Genomic DNA, 22,716 nt, shown 5'->3' with positions numbered 1-22,716 from the left:
TGCCTTGTGGGACTGGGCAGGCACAGTCCCTCTCTACACCTCAGTTTCTCCTTCAGACAACACAGGGCCCAGGATTAGACACCGAGGGCCCTTCTATCTCCGACTTCTGCATGGCTTCAAGACTGGGCACCAGACACAGGGGTCCCCGGGCGGACTCCAGGCTAGAATTTTCCTCACTGGTACCTAGACCAAGCCAAGGTCGCACAGCAAGCTGAGGACACTCCCATCATTGATACTGTGACCCAGAAGCCTGAGACACTCTGTGGGCCCCTCCTTTTGCCCATCCCCAGCCCTGGGATTCTCTGCAGCAAATATTTGCAGCTCGTTACCACGTCCTGCCCATCCTGCCCGCCTGTCTTCTGTGGGCAGCCTTACCTCCGGCTTCCTGGCATCTGGCCTTCTCACCACAGGGCTCCTTGGAAAATCTTGGTATTTTGGCCTGGCCTGATCTCAGACCATGAGCTGCCTGCCCCTCCCTGGATCACCAGGTCAGCCTCTTCCCCGGCCTTGGCCACTGATCTCTGCCTCATAGCCGCCACGTGAACACGTCTGGTACTCAGGCCTTAGGTCCTTGCCTGACTCAGAACGGCAGGGGGCTCCCCAAGCGCCAAGACAGGAAGGGAGCTCACTTTTGAGTACCGTCCACCCCAGGCACCCTGAGTGGCCGCCTGATAGCCCCACACTAGCCTTACTCAGACCACTGGGTACTTGTGGCTCCCGCTACCCTTCAGCTGTGGCCCGAGGCCTTGCCCTGCCCGCAGCCTGCTGAGCCCTGTTCCACTTACTCACTGCCTGACCTTCTGCACTTCTGTTTCCTGTTCTGCAAAACCGGGATAATAACTGCAGCCTCTGACCCATCCGGCTTGTGGTGTGGACACAAAGGCTGTGAGCGTGCAAAAGCGCCTAGCATGGCGCCTGGCTCGCAGCGCGCGCTGACCTGGTAACGCTCCTCCCAGAGCGTTCCTATTGGTCGTTCGGTCACCCGGAGAGGCTGCACTGAACTCCAGCTGGGGGTCCCCGCCCGGAGGCCCTCTGGGTCACCCGGCAGAGGAGCCGGGCACAGGGGCGCCAAGTCACACGGTGCAGTCACAGCCACGGGAGCCCAGGAGGGGTACCTAAACCTCCACGTCTCAGAAGCCCCACGAGACAGGGTGGGTGAAGGTTGATCTGTGTATGAGAAGAATCCTTGGATGGGTGCGGGCTGCGTGGGGTGGGGAGGGGCACAGGCAGGCACGGAAGAGACCACCGTGCAGGGACCTGTGAGGAGACTGGGACAGTGATCCAGGCCAGGCAGATGGTCGAGGACTGAGTGGAAAAGAGGCAGTGGGGATGGCAAGGCGGAGGCGAACTGGTGAGAGATGCAGGAAGAGGAAGGGACAGGAATACTTCCCGCGGCTGGCACACAGGAACAACCCCGGAGCTACTAACCCACTCAGGGGCTCCAGCAAGCCCCTCCCTCTCTGGACCTTAGTTACCCTACCTGTGAAATGGACCAGAGGGCCCTGGAGGCCCTCCCTGCTCACAGGTCCTGTGGTTCTGTAAAGCAAAGCAAGTGGCCCTCTTTACTCTTGGAGGAGGGGGAGTAAAGCCCAGCCCCACCCCACCCTTTCACGGGGCCTCATCAGCAGAAATAGGGCCCAAGCAGGGCTAGGGGGTCTCACCGCCTAGGTGAGGAGCAGGTAGCACCGCCCATGAGGCTGGATGCACAGGGATGCAGCGCCACCTACCGTCCATGTGGGAAGAGGCCACCAGTCCCAGGAGCCTGGCTCTGACCTAAACAAGTCCCAGGGGACTGAAGCATAGGCAGGGGTTCCTAATGGGCCCTCTGCCCCAGTTCCCCTTCCCCCAGGCCTCTCCAGGTGTCTTACCAAACACAGAATGTTCCCTTCTCTAATGGATTCTGACCACATCGTTCTCTTGCTCAGAAACATTTCATGGCTCCCCATTGCCCTGGGGTTCCGTGCACACTCAGCCTAACATTCAAGGCCCTTCCCATTCCCGCCCCTCCTGACTACTACAGCCTCATTTCCTAAACAGCAAAACACTCACCAGCTCCCTAAACACTTCATATTTTCCCCTCCCCCATGGCTTTGCATACGTTCTTGCCTTTGCTTAAAATATACTTCTCTGACTTCTTGGCTTAGAAAACTCGTGCATAGCCATCAAAGACCACTGCAGATGTCACTGCCTCGGTGAAGCCTTCCTTAACATGCCTTTTATCCCAAGTTCACCACTGAGCCCCAAGCCTGCCCCACAGCAGAGATTCAAGCCTGTCTTCTTCTGGGTACCCCCTGCCAGTCCCTGGGCTTCCCTTTATCTCTGCATAAGCCAGGAATGTTTCTGTGTACATCTTTTGGTCTTCCCAGGCTCTGAGCTCCTTGATGAAACAGAGAGTGGGTGTGACCCATTGCTTCCCAGCATAGGGTCTGGTGTTCAATTAAGTAGCATTTATTAAGCATCTACTCAGTGCCATTGGACTAGATGCTTTCCCATGCCTTATCCCATTACAGTGACTCAGTTCACCTGTGCTGAACACAGAAGGCTTTACCACTTTGTTCCTGCCAGTAGCCTGCTGCATGACCACGGTGGCTCACTTAATTTTCATTTGGGCAAAGAGAAGGGTGTGATAACACCACTGCTATGGCTCCTTCAGCTGGGACCTACCCAAATCCCATGGCTTTGCTCACATATGTCTCATCCTGCTGTTCCCAAGATGCCTACCTCCCATGCCCTGATACCTGCTGCAGCTGCTCCAAGCCAGGCCCTTGCTAGTTTGTCCTCTTGGAACTGCAGCTCTGGGCTTGTGTTCCAGGTGCCTTGGTCTCCCAAGGAAACCCAGGCCCAATCCCACTAGACCCCAAACCCTGCTGGAGGACCAGCCCCAGCTCTGGTCTCTAGAGGTCTGTAGGAGGGGGATGCTTTTGCTTCCCCATTAGGATGGCTGTAGAGGGAAGCCAGACCCACAGGCTGGGGGGAGGTCATGGCAGCCTGGGAATGAGCACCGCTAAGCCCTCAGTGCTCAGGGCTTTCTGGGAGCTATGGAACTCCACTGGAAACTGGATGACCGAGGGGCAGCAGCGGGGACTCCAGGTGCCATCTTATCCACTCCCTGTTGTCCAAGGTGGGTAAGGGGGCCCTGACTTGCCTGAAGTCACATGGGAAGTCCAAGCAGGGCCTCGTGCCTTCCAATCCCAGCCTTAAAATCTTTCTATTACCCCACTCTGTCACTTCTATCCAAAAGCTCCAGAAAAGAAGTTTCAGGAGATACTCTAGAGACCTTTGTTTGGTTTTCCAGGCTGACCAACTTTAGTGGAAAGAAAAGCTCGCTCACTGAGCACACACCATATGCCTGGCACATAGAATCCTTCAAGGGAGGGATGTATGGATGAAGTGGGCAGGGACTGCCCACTGTATGGATGAAGAAAGCAAGGCTCAGAGAGAATAAATGACTTTCCCAGGTTACAGAGCAGGACTGCTAGGATTCTAATGTGATCTTAACCACTATGCTGAGCTCCCTTGAAGGCTGATGCACGCAAATTAGTTCTAGAACAATGCAAGACAGCATTTAACCAAACACAAGTTTTGACGTTCTGAAATCCATAAAGGAGCAGGGAATGCTTCCTGGAGGTGGAGGGGTCAGGCACTGAATGAGGCCTTGGATCCAAGCTGGATGGATAGAGAAGGAGGGACACACTGTGGGAGGAGGAACCCTGCTCCCCCCTGCTTCCTACTTGGGAAAGGCTGGGCCATCCACCCATCATCTCATCCAGTCCATCACTGAGTCCTACCCATAACACTCAGAATTCTCCATCCCCTTTTTTCCATTCCCACTGTAGCTACTTTGGCCAGGCACCATGACCTCTGTCTACAGATTCCTCACTCATGTCCTGCAACCCCTCTATTCCACCTCCCACACCAAGCCAGAGTGGTCTTTCTTTCCTTTTTTTTTTTTTTTCCTCAGTACGCGGGCCTCTCACTGCTGTGGCCTCTCCCGTTGCGGAGCACAGGCTCCGGACGCGCAGGCTCAGCAGCCATGGCTCACGGGCCTAACCGCTCCGTGGCATGTGGGATCTTCCCGGACCGGGGCACGAACCCGTGTCCCCTGCATCGGCAGGCGGACTCTCAACCACTGCACCACCAGGGAAGCCCCAGAGTGGTCTTTCTTAAAAGCAAATAAGCTGGCCGAAGCACAGGTCCTGCTTAGAATCCTACAGTGCTTGCCCAGCACTGCTTACAAGGCCCTGCTTGGATTGGTCCCTGCCACTCTCTCCAGCCCTGCCTTGTGACATTTCACCTTAACTCAATACTTCATGAACACAATATACCTGTAATTTCCCCAACTGCCGCCCTCTTGGCCTTTGCATATTCTATTCCCTCTGTCCATCGCATGCGTTCATCTTTCAGAGCTTATCTTAAATATCCCCAGGAAGCCTGTCGAGTGCAGAGCCCTCCTGCAGATTCCCATGGTGCGTCTGTTTGCCTCCGCTGCCCAGGTCCCGCACTTGGGCAGCACCGGCGAGCTGGGGCGCGGGAGCTAATCCGCTGCCCAGTCCCAGGTCGCACATGCGCCCCTCAGGCTTCGCGGGCCGGAGAGGCGAAGACTCGAGTCCAGGCTTCTCCTCCCATGGTTCACGCGGGGGAAGGTGGGCCAGGGCCAGAAGGGGAGTTGGAAAGTCCGTTTCCGCCCCCTCCGGACCCACGGAATATTTATGGGCTGCTGCAGGGGTGGACGGAGGGAGGCGGCCTCGGCTGCCCGGGCCGGCGGGGAGCGCCGTGCCCTCGGGTCCCGGCGGGGGGCCGGCGCATGCAGAATGGGGACCCCGAGACCCCAACCTCAGGGCGCGTCAGTAGTCGATTAGAGGCGACCGCAGCCTGGAAGCAAAGAGCCCCCAGCTGTTTCCTTCCACTTGGGGCGGGGTGAAGCGGATGAAGGCGGGAAGGAGCCTGGGGAGGGAGGGAGGTGTGGAGTGTGCCTGTGCTACTGGGGCGGGCAGCCCGCGGCACGTCGGCCCTCGGAGTCTCGCGTGACTCGCCCACTTAGAAGGCGGGAAACAGAGGTGGTCCCTAGACAGAGACAAGAAGGGCAGTGCTGATTCCAGGGTCCCCGCTCTGCCCACTGCGCTGTTCAGCATCACTGTGGGCCCAGGGCGGTTCACTCTTAGGTGAGCACAAGAATCACAGGGACAGTTGTTAAAATGCGGGTTCCAGGGCCCCATCTTCTACTGATTAGGTATGTCTAGGGTGGGACCCAATAACCGGCTTTTAAAAACAGTCAGGCGGGTCATACACACACATTGTGAAACAATGGTGAAGAGATATTTCGGAATAGGAAGGCTCCCCTCAACTGATGGCCAGGATGAAGCAAGAGTGAACAGGGTGGGAGAAGCAGGGAACCTAGAATTGGAAGGGATGGATTTGAATCCTGAAACCAACATTTTCTGCTGGGTTACCAGGAGCTGGTGATTAACCTCTCTGTGCCTTCATTTTCCTCTTGCCGAAAATGGAAATAACATTCAGCCCACAGAGTTCTGTAATATCAAAGAGATCTGTGTAAAAATGCTTTGCACGCTAAACCACCACCATCATTATTATTCGCTGTCGCTGCCAATCCTCTAGGCAAGGAGAGAAGCCAGCCTGAGGTGGTGGTGGTGATGAGCTCAGATGCCACCTCCTATGTAAAGCCCACCCTGATTCAGTCACTTGGGATGAAGCCCTCCTTCCTCTGGACTGCACACCACTCAACTTCTTTATCCCTATTCAGTACTCCTTTTCTGTGCCTGGGGCTGACTTTGCAGTACATGTGCCAATTTTTTTTTCACCAGAATGTGAGCCCCTCCTTTGAGGAGCCCCTGAGTTAGGGATAATGTCAGAGGGCCTGGGTAGTGGAGACAGGAGTTCAGTCCTGTCACTCATTAGTCATGGGATCTTGATCTATGGATCCACCTCTCTGAGCCTCTATAGCTATAAAGTATAAAGGTTTAAGTGGAAAAATGGCTGTAAGGTTCTGTAATGTCTATCACTCAGTAAGTCCAACTTGGGTAAAACAGGATACAAGCTTGGGAGACTGAGAAAGGCATCACAAAGAGTGGCTTTTGACCTGGGCTTTTAAAGCCAGGAAAGATCTTTTTTTTTTTTTTTAAGCCGGGAAAGATCTTAACAGGTAAAGAACTGGTGGGGAAGGCCCCTGCAGGCCCTCTTCCATATTCTGGTTACACTCTATTTACTGCTGTAAATTGGAAGCAGAGAATTCCTGCTTTGAAATATGTTGCTGTTCATTTAAAAATTGAAATGGGATAAAGATAACAAGTTGAACACACACTGTGGTCTTTCCTGAAACCAACTAAAACAACAGTAAAGGGATTTATCAAAATATTGGAAGCCAGACACAGCCAACAAAGAATGGTAACTGACTGAATCCTAAACAGGCAATAAAGAAAGTTGAGGAACAGCCCAGTTTACACTGTGAAGCCCCCATATAGTTTAGGAATTGGCTGTCCCAGGTATTTCTGGAAATTGGGTGGGTAGGGAGGCTTAAAAACAGGAAAATTGTTTGAAAATATATTTAAGAAGCAATCAGACTCCAGATACCCTCCCCACCTGGTCGAATACTGAAGGTCTATTCTCAGAAGGGTTAACAGAGGATCTCTATTCTGGGGGCACTCTGACAACAGGAATAAAGTGAACACTTTGTACTCAATATTGAGGCCTCTAGCCTTCTTTCTCCATTAGGCTACCCAAACTCTGGCTGCCAGGAGAGTACCCTCCAGGCAGGAGATTGGAAGAGATTTTCTCTTGACCAGCTCAACAAAAAAAGACATGGAATGGCCCAACAGATCCCTGTACACAGCCCCAGTCATGATCATCATGTATCAAGTCTTTTAGTGTCTCATTCTTAAATATAAGAAGACAGCAAAGGATGAATAAACATTTGAGGGAAGCCTCTAATAAGAAAGAGGTTAAGGGACTTCCCACGTGGTGCAGCGGTTAAGAATCCGCCTGCCAATGTAGGGGACACAGGTTCGAGCCCTGGTCCGGGAGGATCCCACATGCCACGGAGCAACTAAACCCATGTGCCACAACTACTGAGCCTGTGCTCTAGAGCCCGCAAGCCACAACTGCTGAAGCCCTCATGCCTAGAGCCTGTGCTCTGCAACAGGAGAAGCCACCGCAGTGAGAGGCCCATGCACCGCAGCAAAGAGTGGCCCCCGCTGACCGCAACTAGAGAAAGCCCGCGCAAGCAACAATGACCCAACGCAGCCAAAAATAAATAAATAAATTTATAAGAAAACGAATGAGGTTAAAACAAACATCGGGGGGAAAAAAAGGAACGTGAAAGATAGGGACTACGCAAAAAGCAGAAGACTTAAAAGAGAAAACTGTCATTAACGTCCTAAGAGATAAGATACTGCATCCATGAACAAGAATGGGATGCTACAGGGAAAAAAAAAAGAAGAACTCTTGGAAAACTTCAACAGCAGAAAATGAAAAACTAAAAAAATACAAAGTGGTTGGAATATAAATTTGAGAAAATAGAGCAAAAAGGCTAAGAGATGGAAAACAGAAAAGACATGATAGTTTGAGGGCTAGTCAAGGGAACTCAATATCTGAATAACAGGAATTTTAGAAAGATGGATTAGAGAAAATGTCCTAGAATTGAAATACATCAGTTTCAGATTGAAATGCCCCGTTGAGGATTTAGCACAATTGATGAAAGTAGACTGACACCAAGACATCAAAATTACAGAACCCTGAGAACAAAAACATCACAAAAGCTTCCAGATAGAAGAAAAAATAAGCAGGCTTCAAACAAAGCTTTAAGAATCACACTGACATTGGATTTCTCAATAGTAAGGTGGGAACTAGGAGACAATATGCCTTCAAAATTCTGAGGGAAATTATTTCCATCCCAGCCAAATAATCATCAAGGGTGCAGATAAAGACATATTTAGTCATGTAAGGTCTCTTTGCACATTTTGTCAGGAAGCTACTGGAGAATGTGCTTCAACAGAAATGAGTGAGTAAACCAAGAAACAGGAGGACATGGCATCGAAGGAAGAGAAGATGCCACAAAGCAGGAGGCAGAGGAATCCCCAGGCCAATGGTAGTGAGGTAGAAAGTAACTAATCCTGACTGGAGCAGGTTGAAAGACTCCAGAAGATGAAATTGGTAGACTATCCAAAGAATTTAAGCATATCGAGAGGAGATTACATAACTGTAATTGTTATGCAGGAAAGGAAAAGTAATCAGCGTGTATTACATGGCTCACTTGTCAACAGCATTCATATTGCCTAATAATGCGAACAGTGAATACCGTTCCAACCACACTTGTGATGTAATTATACTGGGAGGATGACAGGGAACACAAAATGGACATGTGGGTGTGGAGGGAGCAAGGAGAAAGGTGGTGGGTGGGTGGGAGAAAGGTACTTAAAACTAAAAAGAAATCAAGAAGTAGCATTATGAGGAAATAATTCAGAACTGAAAGCAATTGCCTCTGCAGAGTGAGAAGTGGTCTGTCTGTGTGTGTGTATGTGTTCAATGGGGGACTACTATTTTCCATTACAAGCCTTATAGACTTTCTAAACTCTGTGCATGTACAACTAAAGTTTTTAAACATTGAGTGAGTTACAAAAAGCCCCTAAGCCAAGGTCACTAGTGGCAGGAGGGCAGTCATTTTCAGCAGAAGGCTTAGGCTAACACTGACCAACTCTGAAATGCGAGCAGGAGAGGAACATTCTGGGGGACTCAGGGGAGCTAAGCTGAGTAGGTGGAATACAATTCATCTGTCGAGGGCAAATTCAAATACCACGCCTTCCTGAAGCCTCCTGTGGCCCCTGCAACCTCATGGATTCTTCCTTCTCCCTCAGTCCCTTAACCCATTGTCATTACTGTGATCACTGCCTGTCTTCAGCTGTAGATATTTTGTCTGTCCCACCAGGCTGTGAACTCCCTAAGGACAGTGACTTCAGCCAAGTGACACAGAGAAGCTGCTCAATACATACTTGCTGTGTGCATGAATGGTCAGCACCTAGTGGGGCCTGGGGACATACTTATTGAACAGAATAATAATTAATTGAACAGAAAGGATCTTCTTCCTTAGAATCACTTTCACCTGTGTTTTTAGTACAAAGCAAGTCCTTGATAAATGTGCTCAGTGGAGCGAATATGGCCTCCTGGACTCCCAGCCTGCTGTATGATTTTAACAAATTTCTTAACCTTTCAGAAAGATGCCAGGATTTCCCCATAGATCAATAAGGAGAAAAAAAGAGGTAGAGAATGATTTTCTGGGTCTGGGGAGAGAGGATGTGGCAATGATGGTGCACAAAAGAGCCCCTGGGGATTCTTAGGTGTCCAGGAGGGCGGGTGGGTGGAAGGGAAGAGTTATAGCTAATGAAAAGCAGCTAGAGAGAGGCCTGGATGGGAGGAATGATTCATCCCCAGCATCTCCTGCCCAAAGCCACTCCTCCTCACCGTCCCCTGGCCCTGGCTTCCAGCAGCCAGCGGTGCTGAGTCCCGCATCTGGAGGGACATTTGTCCAGATCCTCCCTATCCCCTAGGACTGGGCGGTGGAACCCCTGGCCAGGCCTGCTTCCCTCTGGTTGGAGCATCTCCAAAGATGCCAGTTCTAGGGACTCAAGTAGAACCACAGAGTGCTCACACTGCACGGGACATGAGATCATCTAGCCAAATTTTAAGTCTTACAGATGAGTAAATTTTAAATAAAGAGGGGGGAGACCAGGGTAAAGTTGCCAACATTTTATTTTGCTCGGTAAAGAAAATTAAAAAAAAGAATTACCACAACCTTCTGTTTCTTAATCTGGGTGGTGGTTACAGAGTTTGTTCACTTAGTGGAAATGCATCAGTCTGGACACTTGTGAGTGTGACTACTCTATATGTTAGAATTTGTAAAAAGTTTACTCAAAGGACTATCATGGGGACTTCCCTGGTGGTCCAGTGTTTAACAATCCACCTTCCAATGCAGGGGACGCGGATTCGATCTATGGTTGGGGAAGTAAGATCCCACATGCCGCCGGGCAACTAAGCCCACGTGCCAAAACTACAGAGCCTGCGTGCCACGACTAGAGAGAAGCCTGTGCACCGCAATGAAGACCTGATGCAGCCATAAATAAATATTAACCAAAACAATAAATAAAAATAAAAATATCATGTACTATCACACCATTGTTCATCTTAAAAGACATTTTAATGCTATAAAGTGAGAAAGGCATAATCTCAATAAAGGTCAGTCCTTCTAAAAAGGGGCAGTGGTAAATTTACAATAGCATAGTTTGCATGTATGACAGTAAAACAAATTCCAGGGGAGAAACAAAACTTTATATTACTGTATTACTCATTCATCGGTTTTGTCAATTTAGGAGTCTATATCTAGCTTGTTCTTAAGCTTTATCACGGTTCTTGAGAAAAACCCTGTTTCATTTTGGTTATCTTGTGGGAAAGGGAAGCCACACCCAACGTAGTTCCACTGAATTTGGAATGTTCCACCAGAGCTGAGAGAGGCTGAGGACCAAGAGAGCAACCACCAGCCCCTCCTCCCCCTACTGCTTGAGGGGGCAGGTGGCCAGGTGGTGGGACTCAGAGCCAGCGGGCACCCTGATCACCCAGCACAGCGTAGCAAGATGTTTACCTGAAAGGGATGCTGCAGACCAAGGAGACTTTTGTTAGAGACCCTGGCCCATCAGTGCATCTGCAGGCTTTTGGAAACCACCCTTCTATCAGACTCCTTTATGTGAACACTGAGGCCCAGAGAGAGGAGGTGGTTTACCCAAAGTCACACAGAAAATCAGTGAAGAGCTGGGGCTAGAACCTGGGTCTCTGGCCTGTCAGCTCCATATTCTCGCCACCCCTCTGGGCTCTGGGGCTCCTGGTAGTCTCCTTTCCTGACCCTGAAAGAGGCTCACAGGTCCTGCCATGTTGCCATAAACTCTTCAGGGTTCCAGCTCTGGAGGCCAGAGATAGGCTGCTGCTGGGCTGCAGAGGATCAAGTTACCTGCTTGGAGTGGGTCCCTCCCAGGAGCCAGCCGCTCTCCAGCTTGGCAGGAGGACAGTTAGGTGAGGCTGGGCTCATGGAAGATGCCAGAGCTTCTACAATGGAGGGCTTCAGCGATCCAACACCTCCTTTGGGGCTACTGTCACCAAATCCAAGCTGACACTCTGGCTCTGGGCAGAGGATGGCGGGGGTGGGTAGGGGGGTGGGGGCCTGGCTGTTCAGAAGGCTCTGCCAGGTATGGGAGGGAAGGGGGTGGGAGGGCTTGGCCTCTGCAAGACGGCTTCTTTCCCTCCAACTCGAGGGCTTTGCTTAGGCTATGCCTTTTTCCTGCTTCTGTTTCCTCTTAGACACGCCTGCCTCCACAAAGCCTCTTTGACTGGGGACCTGAGGTCTGGTCTACATTTTGGGCCTCCGTCACCTAATCTGTGAAATGGACAGTTGTGAGCATGGGAATATCTCTAAGGGTCCTGTCAGCACAGACATTGAGCCTCTCAGGTCAGTTCTGTGGTGGGTGCGCTCCCAGATGAGGACGTGGACCCTTGGCAGCCCAGATGGCTGATTCCTACCCTGAGCGGAGGAGTAGCTACCCTTAATTTTTCTACCTTAGGTCAGTGCCTCAAATCAGGAAGAAAATCCTGTTAACCATATGTTCCAGGCACCTGGAAGGTCTCAATAAATATTTGTCGAATGGATGAAAGAATATTAAGGTTTAGCATAAGGTTATTTTTAAGAAAGGTGCCACTTTAAAAAAGAGAATCAGGGCTTCCCTGGTGGCGCAGTGGTTGAGAGTCCACCTGCCGATGCAGGGAGCACGGGTTTGTGCCCCGGTCTGGGAGGATCCCACATGCCGCGGAGCAGCTAGGCCCGTGAGCCATGGCCACTGAGCCTGCGCACCCGGAGCCTGTGCTCCGCAACGGGAGAGGCCACAACAGTGAGAGGCCCGCGTACAGCAAAAAAAAAAAAAGAGAAAGAATCAAAGACCTAGTCCAGCTGTGCTCATCTGACAAAAAGGAAATAGTCCTGATGAAGGTCCTTTCTTGTTAAAGGTCACGCAGGGAATACATGGGGCCAGGCAGGTGCCCTGAGCCCAGCTCTTTGAGTGCTGCTCTTCTGATGGGTAAGAGCCCATCGAGGGTCAGGGCTGAATGAACAACCCCACTACTCCACCCTCAAATCTGTAGCTTCCAGGGACACTCTCAGTCTTCAGTGGGCACCCTGAGCTTCTTGAAAATTCCCTGTCATTCCTTGGGCTAGCTTGCTCCACTCTACACCCCCTTCTTTTGAATTTCCCCCAAGTTCCCCATCTTCTGCTGTAAGCTGTGTGACCTTGAGGAAGTTGCTCAGCTTCTCTGAGCTTGCATCATTAAATTGAGAGAAATATTACTGATCCTGAAGGGTTGCTGTGAGGTTCACAAGCTCTAGCAGAGAGAGTGCATGATAAAGTCAACATTTATGGGACACCCCCCCTTACTCTTTGCCAGACACATGTGAGACACAGGATCATTTCTTGCACAAAGCAGGGTAGGGGTTAAGCGGAAATTAGATTCACAGGCAGGCAGGGCCGACCTGAGTTAGAATTCTGGCCCTACCACTGACTCACTATGTGACCCTGGCAAGTCACGTAGCCTTTCTAGGACTCTCTTTTCTCATCTGTAAAATGGAGATATTAATAACTACCTTGCTGGGTAGTTGAGAGGATTAAATATGAACACTATAAACACCCAGTGTTTGGCATATGGTGCTCAGAGAAGGGCAGCCTTCATGCATTTCTTTCTCCATGAAGTGCCCACTGGGCCAGTGCTGTACTCCTACCCTTCCCCCACGCCCTGCACACCCCCGCCTCCCAGGTCCTCAGGTAAGCACTTGCTCCTTGTGTTTAGTAAGTCCTCAGTTCAAGGCTGTGGAATCCTACTTGGGTCTAATAAGGAGCACCAAAGTAAAGGGAAATGAGGAGGCCCCAAGATGCGGAGCTTGGAGTAAGGGTGCTGTGCTTGGCTGGCAGCCAGCAGGCCTGGCCCTGAGCCCCCGGCAATCACCTTTCTAAATCATATCCTTCCCTCCAAGCAAGCAAGCAAGCAAGCCGGCCCTGGTGGAGGCCCTGGCCAAGCACAGCAGAACCTTTGTGAGCTCTTGGCTCTCCCCACAGCTCCCCGCCTCATCCTGTCATCACCTGCAAGGAGCCCTGGGGCAGGGCTCCAGGCAGGGGAGCAGAGCAGTTCCCAGGCTCCCTGGGCCCCATCACCTCCAACAATCGCTAACTGCCTGAGCCTGGCATTCAAGGCTCGAGGGTCTGGTCTCAGCCCGCCCTCCAGTCACATCTCCCTTCAGGGCCCCTCCTCCCCTCCCAGGCTGCCACCTGGTCTTTGATTCTCTGGAGAGGTGTTCACAGGGCCAGGGCTGTGGAGAGGCAGGAAGAGGCCGTCACTCCAGGAGAGGTCAGCACTGTGTCCCCATCCTCTGCTGCTCTTAGAACAACACACTTCATCGCCACCCTGGCCAGTCCTAACCACTCAGACCTCAGTTGAAGTCTCCACTGGCTGGATGGCTTCAGGCCCGAGAGTCTCTTTCTTCCCTTGTACAGAGAGAGGAAATCCCTGCCCAGAGCAGGGCCTAGTGGAGCAGCTTTCTGTCCACTCAGGGACTCGAGGAGACCCCTTAGACTCTATCCTTGCCCCCCCCACCCCAACCCAGGAATGGCTGTGCCAGGTGCCTCATCACCACCCAAGGACAGCTTGGGCTCCAGAAACCTGACTCTGAAACCTCCATCTCTCTGAGGTTTAGGCTTGTTATGAGTCACTGCTCAGAACTCTCCCCCTGCAGCTTGGACCCTGGGTAGTCCCTCCTCATTCATCAGGTCCAGCTGCGGAGGTGCCCCTGTGACATTCTCGCTGAACACTGCCCTACTGCCCATCACTGCCACCATGGCAGAACCTCTGCCTATCTCCTTCACCACTGGATTCCCAGGGCCTAGAAGAAGGTAGGGGCTCAAAAACAAGAACAGCCTGCCTGGCCCAGGACCTCCACTCCCTTTGTTGTCAGCATCCAAACCCACCTTCACGTCACTGATGAGTAAGCATTTCAACATGAAAAAAAATCATAAAGTCAGACAAATGACAAATGGAGAAAACATACACAAGCCAGAATGCTAATTCCCTTAACATTTTATAAAGTGATAGGAAAAATACCTTTGTTCATATTTTTTTATCCAATTGGAAAGAAGTAAAACCTACAAAAAAGAGAAAAGTAAACATTTATACCTGTGAAAAGATGCTTAACCTCACTCAAAACAAAAGAAAAATCAACTAAAAATAACAGTGAAATGTGCTTTTTGAGCTATGGCCCTCAGATTGGCTTAGATGAAATAGGATGCTATTTATGAGATCTACTTGCATGTGTTTGCAATAATGGATAAGGATATTCGTTGCAGTATTTTTTAGAACAATAATGGACTAGATAGTAACCATTTTAGGTTTGAGGACCATACGGGCTCATTGCTACAAGAATAGGCAGTGGGCCAGATTTAGTCAGCAGGCCACAGTTTGCCAACCCCTGGTTCAGATTAATAAAAGATTAGAAATGATCTCCATGTCCATCAGTAGAAGAATGGCTAAACACACATGACATATCCCTAGGATGGAACATGCCTGCAGAAGAAATGTGCTCATCAGTTGTCTCCAGCTACATTTTGAAAGGAACACATCCTGTGTAACCTAGAATTCCCTAGGAAAATACAGAAGAGCCACAGATAGCTTCCTCTGGAAGGAGGAAACTGGGAGTCCAAGGGAGAAAGTGTGGGAGGAAAGCTTTGCAAAGCATACCCCATTGCTCAGTTTGAAAATGTATGCATACTGTAAGCACACATTAACTTAAAAACAGAATTAGTCCCCTAGTCCCCCAAACAAAAATGTTCCCTGAAATAAACGGACCTGTGGTGAAATAAGTTCGGTCCATACAGGGTTAAGCAAAGTTAAAGTGTCTTTGCGCAGGACTTGGGGCAGGGGTGTGGGGGGGTGTGTGGCCTTTAATATGCTGCTGTGCCTTGTGACTCCCAAGGAAGACACTATATGTGGCACTTCCTACGCTTATTGTGGTACCATGTCTCCACAGAGCATCTCTGGGGTCTACTATTCTGTGACTAGACCTCTAAGAGCAAGCACAAATGCCTTCACCCTCACTATATTCTCTCTCCCTCCCTCCTCCCTCCCCCTCTCTCCCTCTCTCCCTCTCTCTCTCTCTCTCTCTCTCACACACACACACACACACACACACACTCACACACACATAAGGTACCAAAGAACTTCCTTAAGGGCATTCCTCAGGTGACTGATCTCATGAGATGCTCTGTGGTCACATATTCTTGGGAAACGCTGTTCTGCCAATGTGGATGATAAATTATTGCTTACACTTCTCACAGATTTTACAGCTTCTCTGCCTTTGCTCACACCATCCCCTCCATCTGGACTGCTCTTTGTTTTAACCCACTTCTTCCTGCCAAAGTTCCAGCTCATCTTTCGAGGCTTGGGTCTCATGCTTTCTGCACCATGACGAAGACTTCTTGGATCCTGGCAAAATCCTAGAGATGCCTGACAAGTGTCCCAGACCCTTGCTGAAAGAAAGAAAGAAATTACTGAGTGCAATAGAGGAATGCCTGAAGGAGGGAGGAGAAAGGGACAGAGGGCTGGATGGGTGGAGGGTTAGATTGCTGTGGGTGACTGTGATTGGGTTAATGAGTGGGGATGCAGTAGCTTGTTATACCTGTGTCCACAAATCTGTTCATCATGGATGGCGCCGGCAGAACTTCAGCTCTGTAGATCTGACTGATTGCCCCAAAGCAGCTTGTTGGCCTGTTCTTGGGCAGTCCCAGGAAGAGGGGAGAGGTCCCTCTCTCCCAAGCCTCTCCTCTGGGCCCTCATCCCTATCCAAAGCCCCACCAAGAAAAATGCCCACCTTTGGATGTGGATCTGGGGATGTCTTGCCACATTATGTGTTCCTGCCCTTGTCTGCATGGGCACTCCCTAGGAGGTGGGCATCCCCTGAGTTGTTTTGAACAGAGAACCTGTGGGGGTCTGTAGAAACTGAGCTTTCCTCACTCCCCACCCGACTCTGCAGCCTGCTAGACACCCCAACACTGTGCCTCTAGGGGGCCCTATGAGAGTAGACCGGCACAGGGATCCAAAATGGAGAGGCCAATTCACCTGCTGATCTTTAAGCAAGCTTCCTCATAAGCAATTTCCTCTGGAACCTTCAGCAAACTGCTTAACCTCTTTGAACCCTATTTTCCCCTCACTCCACAATGAGCATGTCTACCTCGTTGACTACTTATGAATATTAAGTTAAACAAAGTAGATGAAAGTATCTGGCACATAGTAGGGTTTTTGCAGCAGTTTCTCTCTCCCTTTTTCCCCAGTGTGGATTCTGAGCTGCTAGAGACTGCTTCTTCGTTTTCCATTGTGTGGTGTCAGGACACTGAATGAAGGATAAATTGGGACGGATGGGAGAAGGCAGCTGTGGCCCAGTCTGTGCCAAGTACAGGTAGGCAAATTTCAAAAGCAGCCTCAGCCCCAGGGAAGGCTTCCCTGAGCCTTTCCCTTCAAGGGCTGCTTTGATCATTCGGCTTGTGACCAGCTGGTTTTCTCGTCAGTCTCCCCTCTCACCCCCATCCACCTTCCGCAGATGTAGATTCCCCTCAGATCAGGTGCTGGGGATGACTCACCTCTAGGTCCCCAAGCCCCCCTCAGTGCTTGGCACAGAGCAGGCTCACCAGACGGAGTAGTGGAAAAGGCTAATCTCTTCAGTTGTCACTGAAGGTCCCTTAAAGAACAGTTTTACTTGCTGCCGAGAGGGTGCCAAGCTCTCGGCAAGAGAGAGCAGGCACTGGTAGCCCAGGCAAGGAGAAGGGATGAGGTTGTGAGAGGGAGGGATGGACAGAGCTGGATGAGGGACAAGCTACTTTGTGATTTGCCCTTGGGCATTCATTCATTCAACACAATGAACAAATATTAAGTGCCTAGTGTTCGCCAGGCTCTCTGCACATTCTGCCTTGTGATACTGCAGGGTATTGGTCAAGAGTGATGTGGATCTGGCTCTATGCGTTCTCAGGCAAGTTGCTTAACGTCTCTGAGGCTCAGTGATAGCATCAGCAATAAGGTCAATGTTTCACAAGGTTGTTCTGAGAATTATATCAGTTTATTTATGTAAATTGCTTGACACAGTTCCTGCTAGATTACTGTTTACAGATATAATTGTTAAAGATAATAATAATCCTGACTCAATCCTGTGTGGGTAGAGCCAGGGCTCCAACAAGCCTTGGAGTCCAGGCCAGCAATCCAGTCCCTTCATCTGAGAGCTGAAAAAACTGGGACCAGAGAAGACAGAGGAGGAACAGAAACAGATCCCTGGCCAGGGGCTTTCAGGGCACTCTTTCCATCTGAGCTGTTGTTTTTCCCTAAGTTTAGAGCCTGCAGAGCAGGCATGTATGCCGATTCGCCAAGTACTCCTCTGGGGAAAGTGGTATGTAAAGCTGGGGCGCAGCTTGCACATAACAGTGCAATAAAGGCAACTTCCGGGATTCACAGCTGAGGATGTACTTAAGATGCAATCCACTGCTGGGCCTGCAATAATCTGCTCTGAGCACCTCCTCTCTCTGGCTGTCCCTTCTGCTGAGTTACAGCCTGGCCCAGGAGAGTTTATTACTTCAGCCCCAGAACATTCTCTTACTGGAGTCTGAGGCAATAATAATGATACAAGTGTATTTGTAAGATTTTCCAGATTCCATCGTGCTGTCATATCCTTAATTTCATATGACCTCCACAACATTTTTTAACAGATGGAGAAACTGAGGCACAAGGAGTTAAGTAACTTATCTGAGGTCCTGGTACCAGGCAAGGTATTTTCACAAACTCTAGCGTTTATTCAATTACTTAAAATAAAAGCGGATACTCGCTAGGTGCCTCATGGAAGCCAGTCTCCATTCGAAATGCTCTACCAACATTAAGTCCCGGTAACCCTCACAAGCACCCTCTGTGGCAGAAACTTACTATTCTTTCCCAGATGACAGAGGACAAGTAACTGGCCCAAGGATACACAGCTCTAGCAGGTGGCAGAGCTAGGGTTCAAATCCAGATAGGCAGGCTCCATAATCCCCATTCTTAATCTCTATGTCAGGGTTTCTCAGCCTTGTGCTATGGACATTTGGGGCCAGAAAATCCTTTGTTCTGGGGGCCTATTCTGTGCGATGTAGGATGTTTAGCAGCATCTCTAGGCTCTACACACTACACGCCAGTAGCTTCCCCACCATCACTACCACCATAGTGATGACAACCAAAAATGCCTCCCAACATTGCCAAATGTCACTTGGGGGGTAAAATCGCCTCTGGTTGAAAACTACTGCTCTGTTATGCTATTCTAAAATGATAATATGTATAGTTTTTTTTTTTTTAATATAGCAACCTCTGATTTCAGACAAAATATGTTCTGTAGACCTCTTTCCAAAATGAATCAACATTCAGATTCAAACAACCTTAACTGCTCACCTCCTATGCCCAGGCAATTTATAGACCATTTAAAACATGAATTGATGCTTAGGAAAATCAAGCAACTTGCCCAGAATAACAAAGCCGGTATGTCGCAGAAGAAGAACACGAACATCAGTCTCAAGGTCCACATGACAAACTTTTCTGGTAGTATTCATTCTAAAGTGACATCTTCTGTATCTTCTCAATTCTAAGATACATTTTCTCCCCACAATTTAATAGTTTGGAAATTGAGATGAAACTAAAACCAATATTTGTTTACATAGAAAATTTTTTATTCTCCCCAAAGCTGCTATTTAATTAAAATTGTGTCTCATAACTAATAGCCTCTTAGAATTGAGAAATTGAGGGCAGGAGCTGTGAATGTGGGAGATGCTGATGGAGTCAGACGGGAAGGAAAGACAGAGCAGTAGCCCTTCCTGTACTGGGATGTTGCCTGGTCCTCTACGCCAGCCGTTCCACCAAAACCCTGCCTCCTTCCCTGCTGACCCTTATCCAGCCTTTGTAACCTAGCTCATACCACACTCCTCTGAGAAGTCTTTCCAGGTCCTTTGGCATGAAGCTCACCCTTTCTAATTTCATCTACAGACTTTTTTTCTTTCAGAGCATTTCAGGGACATGATAGAACATATAGCTGATTAAACACTTTCTCCTTAATCATGGGTGATACTAGCATCCTTGCTTTACAGATGAGAAGACTGAGGCCCAGAGAGGGGCAGCAACTTGCCTAGCCTCTCTCTCAAGGGCAGGGAAGAGAAGTGAGTCTCCAGGTCCTTCATATCAGTACTCAAACTTGTTCTGGGATAGTTAACCATAACCAGCTGGTTAGCAGTCAGGTTAGCAGAGACTTTCCCTTGGAGAAAGTATTATTCCATGCTGTGGTGAGGTTTGACCATGACTGTACAATAAACGCCGTGGTATCTGTGCTCAGAGTGGTGAAGTGGTTTGCCTAAGGCCCCACAACTCCCAAGTAGCAGCCTTCAGACTGGGTCTCCTCACACCAAACCTCTGCTCTTTCCCCTGTTCCTTACTGCTGGCTTGTCCAACCTTCTCTCACTCCGATGCTTCCAGCTCCTGGGCAGGCCTGCATCCACTCTCAGAAGCAGGAAAAGGACAGCAGCTCTTCCAGGCCACCCTCAGAGAACGAGCACCCACATCCCTGCTCTCATGATGTCACGGGGGTTGTGGTCTGGCCCCTCCAGCATTGCCCACCAATGATCTAACTCTTCTAGACCTGGATTCGAATCCTGCATCCAGCACAGTGACGAGCACAGGACCCTGCCCAAGCCCCAGACTCCAAACCAGAGAGCAATAGGGCTGCAGGAGGTCCCCGTGATGGTGCATTTTCACAAGTCAGTTGGGGACGACCCTGCCAACCCTACAGGTTGTTATGAAGACTGAAATGACAATGCCTGTGAAGACCCTTTATGCACTTTCAAGTGCTGTGGCAGGGTTGGGTCTGGCTGTGCAGTGTATGCAAGGACACAGGCTCTGGCTTTAGACAGACGTGGACTGTGTGACTGCGGGCAAATAATTTCTTTGAAATTCAGTTCTCTCATGGGGATAATATATCAACCTCATCAAAATATGAGTCTTAAATGAGAATATATGCATAAAGCATCTCACACAGTGCCTGGCATACAGGAGGCACTCAATAAATATTAAATTCCTCCCTAAGTATAAGCAGCATTACATGAAGCACAGCAGAAGTCAATACTTTAATTCTATTATTTAAGCACACTGACAAATCTCATGCTATGGGTAGCGACGCTAACCTCAAATGAGCACTGAGATTACCAATGACTTTAAAGCACCAGCAACCACCTTTGTGTTTAGTCATCTATCTTCCAGGGGGACTGCAAAGCTGGAAAAGGAACTGCAGTCCAGAGGAAAACGCCACTATGAAATGGAGGTAAATTAACAATGTACATCTCCCTCTCCACACTGTTTCAGGTCTGCTCCGCTTCCCTATAAAAAGGCTGGAGCTGAGACACAAGAAGGTTCTAAAGAGGGCAATGAAAATTATATGGGCTGTGGTTTGAGAAGGGAAGGAAGAGAAGAAAAAAACAAGGCAGAAATTACTTGACATGGAAAGGAAGGGGTAAGGCAGGTGATAAATAGAAGGGTATTATATGGCAGGGGAGGGTGGTGAGTCACATGCCAAGGTTGTTATTGTGGCAGGGCCTGGGGGGACCAAAGGGAACACGTCTCAAGACCTGGAACACTTTGGAAGAAAGATTATACAAATCACAGACATTACTAATTATGATTAACAGTGACCAATGTGGGGTTTGCTTTTTTAGTTCAACCATGTTCTCTCATTTTCTAAACATGCCCAGAAACTGCAGGCCAGACTTCAGCACACACCTCACCTTTGAAAGGCTCTATTCCTATGGCCAGTTCACACAGACAAGGGGTTGAGGTTCAGCATTTCTTGGAAGATTCCCCTGACCAGAGGGTGATGGCCAACTCCTGAGTGGGAATTTCAAGGGTTTTCATGGATTGGCCCCTAACTGCCTTTACATCTTTATCTCCAGTTGCCTTCCCCTTCCCTCAATCTTCCAGCCACTCTGAATTTCCCATTCGTCCTGGAACACATCATTTGTCCATTCATTCAACAAATATGGAGCACCAGCTACCTGCCAGGCACTATTAAAGGCAATGGGATACAACCACAGCAAACATTACAAGGTCCCGGCCCTTGTAGAACTTATATACTAGTGCAGGAAGTCAACTTATTTTTAGAAAAGATAAGCTAGTTTCAAAAGCATCATCAGACAAAGCTGCTCTTTGGAGATAATGTTTAAGCAAAGATCTGAATGATGTGAAAAATGAGCTAGGAACTAATTGGGCTAACAGCTGTCATGGCACAGCAAGTGTAAAGGTCATGAACAAGCTTCTCTGAATGTGCCTGGTGAGTGGGAGAAACAAAAAAGACCGTAGTAGCTGGGCAGAGTGAACAAGAATCAGACTAGGAGATGTGGCCAGGGGTAGGCACGGACTAGATTGCGTAGGGCCTTAGGGTCATGGTCGGAGTTTGGATTCTGGCCTAAGACCACTGGAAGGGTCTGAGAAAAGGAGGTTCATGATAACTCTGCCCGTTCCATGGAAAACAGACTTGGAGAAAAAGACGAAGTGAGAGGTGATAGTGGTTTGAACTGAGGTGTTAACAGCAAAGGTGGTGAGAAGCAAGTGGGCACAGGTGATGGGGATGCACTGGCGACAGACACTTGAGCTGGGCCTTGAAGAATCAGCAGCCTAACAACTTGCCGTCAGGGCCAATGACTTATCTTTGTAGCCCAAACACTTGGAATAATGCTTGGCATGATGTGTGTTAAATGGAACTGGAAAAGTAGCAACAAATCTTTTGGAAGAAAAATATTTTCATGTAACTAATCTTGAGTTTTCCATTTCGGAATGCTATACAATCCTTCTGAAAATGAGAAAAATAAATACATTGTAGAAAATAAGGAAAAATTTTAATCCCCCATACTCCCACCACCTACCTAGAGACAAACATTAGTATTTTGGTGTACCTCCTCCCACCCCAGTCTTTTCACACAGATTTTTCTTTAAAGGTGAGGATTTCCACTCTGAGGAGCAGCCTGCTCTACCAGCAATAGTTGGCCGGGTTGACTGTCACTCCACAGCTGCAGGGCCTTTTACAAGTCACTTTCAGATCCATAAAATGAGGATAGTAACACCTACTGCCTCAGGTTACTGTGAGCCTAAATAAAATGATTCATACAAAGTACCTAATATGATGCTTGGAGCATAGTAAGTGCTCAGTACATAGTAGCTGCTATTAATAAAAGGAAGTCCAAATCCCACAAGGCACAATTATAAGGAAAGCTTTCAACATCTCATTTTTTAGGAAAAAGGCTTTGAAAACCCACACTCTAACCACATGTATCCTTCCAAAGAAAAATAATCATACCAAGAATAGGAATTTGCCAAATAAGATGTAGCAATATCAAATATTTTTAAAACCAAAATTTTACGGTATGCAAAACAGCAGTGTGCCAAGAACTAACCCCAGACCCTGGCCTGTTTAATAAACCTCTCTCCTATAAAGCTGACATACTTATGGGATTACTGTTTACATTAGTAAGTTTGAAGGGTGGACACTGCTCACCTGCCAAGAAATGATTCTTTCAGGCTTTCCATCCTCAGTTT

This window comes from Monodon monoceros, unplaced genomic scaffold (assembly GCF_005190385.1).
Source record: "Monodon monoceros isolate NGI ecotype Baffin Bay Population unplaced genomic scaffold, NGI_Narwhal_1 Super_Scaffold_7, whole genome shotgun sequence".
Classification (NCBI taxonomy): domain Eukaryota; kingdom Metazoa; phylum Chordata; class Mammalia; order Artiodactyla; family Monodontidae; genus Monodon; species Monodon monoceros.
The sequence above is the reverse complement of the archived record's forward strand: the minus strand, read 5'-3'. Positions refer to the sequence as shown.